The 7,204-nt window shown below is 53.4% G+C and overlaps 1 long non-coding RNA gene across 1 annotated transcript; it reads left to right on the top strand.

Moving 5' to 3' along the window:
* Positions 1-4,265: 4,265 nt before the first annotated feature.
* Positions 4,266-6,682, top strand: LOC123641062. The gene is made up of 3 exons (XR_006736209.1): positions 4,266-4,326; positions 4,803-4,936; positions 6,519-6,682. It is a non-coding gene; the product is annotated as an uncharacterized LOC123641062 (long non-coding RNA).
* Positions 6,683-7,204: the final 522 nt, after the last annotated feature.

A 7,204-nucleotide genomic window follows, 5' to 3' on the forward strand; every position in this document is an offset into this window, starting at 1 on the left:
AGGCGAGGCGAGGCGAGGGGAGGGGGCGCGCGGCGGGCCGGGTCGGGGCGCACCGGGCTCGCAGCCTCCGCTCGGCTCCCGCCGCCTCCCGCCCGCTCGCTCGCTCGCTCGCGCTCGGCTCCCCGCGCGGCAGCCCCGGGCTCCGGTCGCCGCCGCGGGGCAAACAGGCGCCGGGTCGGGGCCGGGCCTCCCTGGGCTGCCTCGCCCTGCCCTGCCCCGCCGGGCTCCCCGGGCCTGGGCCGGCTCCCCGAGCGCCGCGCCGCCCGCGCCCGGCCGCCCCCGGCCCGCCCCGCCGCCCCCCGCCGGACTGGCCGCCCGAGCGGGCGCTGGCTCCCTCCAAGGCCGCCCGGCTCGCTCGGCGCCGCTCGCTCGGCGCTGCCGGGGAAGGGGCCGGCCCGGCGCGCCGGGAGGGAGCTTTTAAAGCGACACACACGCCTCCCAGCGCCGAGCGCCGAGCGTGCGAGCCGGGGTCTCCCCACCCGCGTGAGGGAAGGGTCCCACGCCTCGGGGCTGGGGGCGCACTGGCCGCGCCGACGCCGGCTGACCTGGGCCGCGCAGGGGCAGCGGACTAGGGGCTCAGTTCCTTTCCCACCTTTCCAGACATCCCCATTGCCCTCTTCCCCTGCTGCGGTGCACCCCAGGCTTCCCTTGTGGCTAAGTTTCCCGCATCCAGACCCTATCCTCCGCCCCCTGTCATTACCTCAAACTACCCCAGACTTTGCCTTAAATCAGATTAATTCAGATACTAGAATATAGCCAATCTTTACTCAGCAGCTGCTGTGTGCCAGGCTCTGGGCTGGGCAGGGCTGGGGATTGGAGTCTATACCTTAGACACAGATCATTTTGTTCAGCTATTCAACTATTTACTCAACATTTATTCAGAACCTTCCACATACAAGGCTCCATGCTAGGCTCTGGGGCTACGAGAAGGAAAAGTAGCATTTCAGGAAGCTCACAGCTCATGGGGACACTCCTGAGTAACTAACTACAGAGGCAGGTTCTAGAAGCAATGGTAACATGCGCCTGGGGGATGGGGGGAGCAACTCAGGCCAGGGCCTGGCAGGTTCTCCCAGAAAGGCAACCCTTGAACTGAATCTGCGCGGAGAAGTAGGAGTTACCCAGGTGACTGTAAGTGTGGGGGAGGTGGGGATCAGCTTCTAGGCAGGGAGGAGGGTGGGAGCAAAGACTCAGGAGCAGAAATGGGGGAGGGGAGTTTAAGTCAACTGTGGCCTTTTATGGATCATTTTGACTGCTCTGTGGAGAGTGGGTTAGAGGAAGACCAGAGATCACAGAGAGACTCAGAGGCCTCAGTTAGGAGCTTGGATTTTATCCTGGGGCAGAGGGGAGCTATGATGTTGGGAGATCACTCTGGGGCATTGTGGATGGTGGGTTGGTGGATGGTGGGTTTGGGGGCTAGGCCACAGGCACGGAGGCCAGTTAGGAGGTTGAGAGAGAGGGGCTTGAGTGCAATAGGGATGGGCTGCAGGGGATGCTTTGAGAAATAATTGAGAACAGACTATTTGAACTTGGAGAGGAAGGGGGAGTCCAGGATGTCTGCAGCTTGTAGCTCATGACGCTGGGTAGATGGTTGTGCCACTGGTTGAGTTAGAGGATGGAGGGGAAGAGCAGGTCTGGGGCAAAGATGAGGGGTCCAGTTTGGGACAGGTGGGGAGAAACAGAAGACAGGTGACTATGTGGGTTCATGCTCAGGAGAGAGGCTGGGGATTGAGAGTAATGTTTTGGGTTTTTTTGAGTCATCATTAGAGAGGATGAGATTAAGCAGGGACACTGTGTAGAAGTATTTAATAACGGAAGCAGTAGGTCCAGGCTGGAACTTGGCAAAGAGTCAGTGAGTGAGATGGAGAAGGAGTGGTCGGGGGGGAGGCAGGAGAAGAGCGAGGAGAATGGAGAGCCGTGTAGGCCCAGGAGAGCATTTGGAGGAAGCAAGTGCTCAACAGTGTCAGAGGCTGCAGGAGCAACTATGAGAGAAGGAACAGAAAGTGTCTATTGGCCTTGGTACTCAGGAGGCCACTGGTGACATGGCAGGGGCAAGTGGCTTTTGGGGTGAGGTGTGACAGAAGCCAAATTGTTGGGCACTGAGGACTGAATGGCTGATGAGGACTAGGAGTTAATGAGCACAAGTGGCATTTTCACAAGTTCAGATGACAGGGCAGTAGAGATCTTTAGCAGAGGAGGGGTCAAGAGAGGTGGGGCTGGATGGTGGTTTGCACTGGCCCACTGGGGGGCTTGAGTTCCAGGCACAGTGATCGTGTTGTGGGTGCTAATGGTTTTACGTGGTCTCCAAGTTCTCACAGAGGTGTATTCACAGGGGCCCTGGGCATCTCCTCCTTCTCTGAGATTCAGCTCAGGGAGTGCCTTCTGGACAAGCAGAGGCTGTGGGGGTAGAAATCCAGCCACCTGGGGTTGGGGAGATGTTCTCCTGAGAAGGTAGATATAATCACTTTTTTAAAAAATTGTAGTAAAATACACATAGATTTAACATCTTGACCATTTGTAAGTGCACAGTTCAGTGGCATTAAGTACATTCACACTGTTGTGCAACCATCACCACCACCCATCTCCAGAACCTTTTCATCATCCCAAACGGAAACTCTGTACCCAATGAACAATAACTCCCCGTTTCCTCCTCCCCTAGCCCCTGGCAACCGCCATTTACTTTCTGTCTCTGTGAATCTGACTACTCTAGGGACCTCATGTAAGTGGAATCAGTCAATCCCACCAATTACTTTTGTGGCAGCAGTGATGCTAAGGGATGGCCAAGGTCAAAAACGGCTGAGCCTGAAAAAATGAGTTTCTTATGTCCCCGAAATCGTCTGCTGTCATCCAGGATGACGGAGCTGTGTTTGAGCTGGGAGTGTTAGGAGACAGTGAGCTCGGCTTGAGAGGGTGGAATGTGACTGCTTAATACCGAATTGATCTTGGGTCTCATTAATAGCAGTGCAATGTTTAGAAAAAGGGAGGTGACATTTCTTCTGTCATTCATGTGGATCAAACCATGCCTAAGACCTCAATTTATTGGGTGTGTCCAGCCAAGTGCTGGAGGGGAGGGGACTGGTGTGTATGTCCTGTGAAGAATGGCTGGGCTGGTCAGGGCAGGCTGGAGAAGAGAAGACCCAGGAAAAGGGGTCTCTGTAAATCTCTAAAGGGCTGCCACAGGCAAGAAAGAATAGGCAGGGTCTGGATGCTGCACAAGCTTGTCTACCTTAGTGTTTGGGGTTGACCCATTCTCTCTTCCCCCCAGCCTCCCTAGCCACCTGCCCAGATGTCCCATCCTTTAGATCTCTGCTTAGATTCACCCGCCTCCCTCTGCCCCTACCCTCTAGGCAGCTTTCCCTAATCGTTTGGTCTACAGAGAGAAATGGAAGCACTCTGTTGGCCCTTAACCAAATGCTTCTCAGGATATTCATTTAATATGCTAGCTGTGTGATCTTGAGCAAGTCACTTACCCTCTCTGAGCAGGGATGAAGAGCCCATAAACATTTTTATTTTTTCCTGAGTTGGCTGTCTTGCCAAAACAAACAAATAAACAAAAAAGGTTGTTTTCTACTGTCTTTCTGACTCAGAAAAATAAATATGATAATAGTACCTATTGTCCAAGGTCACTGTGGACATGGAATAAGATAGTGCACATGGAAGTACTTGGCCCAGTGCCTGGCACCTGGTAGGTGCTCTATAGATGGTGGCTGCTATCAGTTCTGATTAACCGCTTCGTGTCTGTAAGCCTTATTTCCTTGTGAGTCTGTGGACTCCTCATGATGGTGCCTGTGTGTCTCTGCCCCTGTCTCCCACATGGACCAGTGTAGTAGACTGTGACAGTTAGTGACTTTTACCTCTGTAGTCTATTTTCCACCATCTCACTTCTGGCATTGCTTTCCTTTGGGAAACTCCTCCCTGTCGTCCTCCTGGTGGGTTGTCAGTTAAGGTGCCCACTACTCCCACCCATCCCTGCCTGATCGCCACAGGTAGGCATGTGACCTGGACTGCACTGATCGTAGAACCCCGTCGTAAGAGGGATTGGTTCAAGAGGTGGGCACAGAACCCAAGCAGGACCAATCAGACTCTTTCCCAGGATTGACATGTGGATGCTGGGAGGAAGAAGCCCTGTTCCTCCGGGGGCCCAAAGCTAGATACTATGGGCTGGAATCTGCTGACAAGCCATCTTTCCCACTTCATCTGGGAAGCCAAGCAAGGCAACAGCGAGGAGAGGAGTTTAGAGAGCGTGCCAGCAGCATTAAGTCCCCATTTTGGTTCTCATGGCCTTGGCCTCTTTCAGTCTTGTGAGGTGCAACAGCATCCTACCCATCTGTAAGAGCCAATAAATTCCTCATATTGTTCCAACTTGTTTGGTGGGGTTTCTGTCTCAGGCAACCAATAGGAACCTGACAAATGCACTCAGGAAATACCAAATGAACTGACTGATTGACTAATTGAATTCCCAGATGGGGTATGATGCCCCAAAATCCTGAAGCTGGAGGTTCGAGAGCCACTGCCCTGTAGCCATGGGAGGGGGGCTGGAATTTGGGAGGTTATTGTAACAGGCCAACTTGGGTTTGGGCCCCAGCTTTGCCATTGTCTAGCTGTGTGATCTTGGGCAAGTTACTTGCCCTCTCTGAACTTGAAATTTCCCATCTAAAAAATTGGCAAAGTAATAGTAACTACGTAGGTTTGCTTTGAGGATGGAATGAGATAAGGAACAAGAAGCAACAAGCATAGTGCTGGGGTTGGGGGTGGGAGAAGCAAGAGCTGTAAGACTGGTAAAAAACAGTAGCTGTTTGTATTAGGCTACAGTCCAGTATGGCCAACAGCACAGGACTGAGGCTGATGTGCAGCTCAAGAGAGAATGAAGATTCAATCTACAGGCTGAATTCTCAGAAGCAGTGAGTCCCGGCACCAGGAAGGCAGTGCTGGGGCAAGAGTGAGCATGTTTGGGCTGCAGAGAGGTGACAGAGAGGGTGGGGAGGCCAGCACTTAGGTAGCAGTGGAGTTGGAAGGAGCCAGCTTTTCCCCTGACCGTATGACTCACCACGTCATCCCAAGCCTCAGTTTCCCCCTCTGTACATACCTTCCTGATAGCTGTCTTAAGGGCTAAATAAAACAGTGCATGTAACATGTTAACACAGGGCTTAGTGGGCATTCAATAAATATTGCCATTATTATTAATATTTGGGGCTCAGGTGAATTTTCTGAACACAAAGGTTGTATATCGTAGGCAAAGTTTTCACAAGAAAGTCCCCAAATAAAAGGGTTACAGAGGGTCATATGTGAGTGGCCAAGGAAGGCCTGTTTCAGAATGACAGAGTGACATATGTCCTGTGGCTGGACAGTGCTGGGGTCCACACTGGGAACATGTCTGAGGACATTTCTGTCATCTCTGCTGTAATCTTCCCAGCTGAGTCAAGTTTCTCAAGGGTTTTCTGCACTGGCAGCTTCCACTTCCCACCTCCTCACTTCCTACTCACTCCCTGAACCTCGTAACCTGTGTCTGCTGTCATTGCCTTGCTGCCATCACCCTCACCGAGCAGGACATCGTTCTTGCTGAGACCAGCAGACACTTTTCTGCCCTGGTCCATGGTGATGGCTTGGTGGTACCTGACCCTGCTGAGCTCTCCTAGCTGCTGGGCACCCTCTCCTCTGTGGCCTCGTGACCCCATTCTCTCCTGATTTTCTTCCTCCTTCTGGCTGCTGCTTCTCAGTTGGCTTCTAGGGTTCATCTCCTTTCCCTGGTCCCTTAAATGTTGAGTCCTCAGGGTTCTCCCCTAGACTCTCTGCTCACTCCACGAAACTTCCTGCTCCCCCACACTCCCTAGAAGTCCTTGACTTCCGATTTGCTGTCTCCAGATGAGACCTTTTCAAAGCTTCAGACCATGCAGCCACTTGCCTGCTGGACATGTCCACGAGGTTGTCTCACAGGCACCTGACTCAGTGTGCCCAAGTGGGAGCCTCTCATCTCTCCCCTGAAATGTATCCCCCTTTTGCCTTCCCAATCTCAGAGAATGGCACGCTCCACGCCTCCACGCACACTGCAAACTTGAGATCATCCTAGACTCAGGCTCTCCGTCTCATTCATCACTAAGTCCCGTTGCTTCTGCCCCTCGACATGGGGTCGACAGGTTTCTTCCTCTTCCTGCTGATGCGCCTGTCAGCCCCTGTTAGCCAATGGCCTCCTGATGGATCTGCCAACCTTCCGGCGGAGGCCACTGTGGCTGGTATCAGCTCTCTGATCTACCCGTTTACGATCATCCATGGCTCCCCTGTCCCTAACAGGAGGTCCAGGCTCCCTGGTTTGGCATCCGCGTCTCTCCAGGAGCTGGCCCTTGTCTGGCTCTCCAGCCTCGTCTCCCTCCGTGGCCTCTTGCTCTCCAGGCCTTTGCCACACCGAGCTGCTCGCAGCTCCCGCCTCACCATCCTCCTTACACTTGCTCTCCTCTTTGCCTGCGATGCTTCTCTCCCTTCGCTTCTTGAGGCCAACTGCCAGACCTCCTGAAACATTCTCCCAGGTGTGCGGTCCCTCCTCTGCACCCCCACGGAGCCCTCAGCTGCCACAAGTACAGACTTGCCACGCTGCGTCGTCATCATGAATCCTACTCCCCCACCCGGCCGCGCTGCTGGAGAGCAGACACCAGACTGGGCGCCTCTGTGCAGAGTTGGCCACCGTCAGTTCCCTAGGTATGTTTTGTGAATATCGAGTGAATCTCTCAAATATTTGTTTGTTTTACATCTTTATTAGACAAATTTATTTTAAAGATGAAGCTAAGATGGGAAAAAAGCTGAAGGGAAGGGGCATGGTATAAAGCTCTGGGTGCCCCCAGCACACACCCTTCCCTGGACCTCTAATGCTCAGACTCCACTCCCCCCAGGGAAGAGCTGTATGCAAAGCCCCACCGTGTGACTTAGACCAAGCACAGACCCTCTCTGCGTCTCTGCTTCCTCTTCGGAAAAGGGGATGTTGGAATATTGCAGGGAGATGATACTTAGCAGAGTCCTTTCATGCAAAGAATCCCCAGTTAGTTGGCCAACAGCGTGAAGGAATGGTGTTTGTCATCCGTCCTGCCTTCTGGGGAATTTAGGCTGTCCCTTACTCCTCAATTCCCCTGTCCCTTAAACCTCTCCTGTTCTTCCTCTCTCTGTCCTCGTTCCTTGCAGCCAGGATTTAAGCCTGCTCTCTAAATTCTCCCATCTTACA

Source organism: Lemur catta, chromosome 1, assembly GCF_020740605.2.
Source record: "Lemur catta isolate mLemCat1 chromosome 1, mLemCat1.pri, whole genome shotgun sequence".
NCBI lineage: Eukaryota > Metazoa > Chordata > Mammalia > Primates > Lemuridae > Lemur > Lemur catta.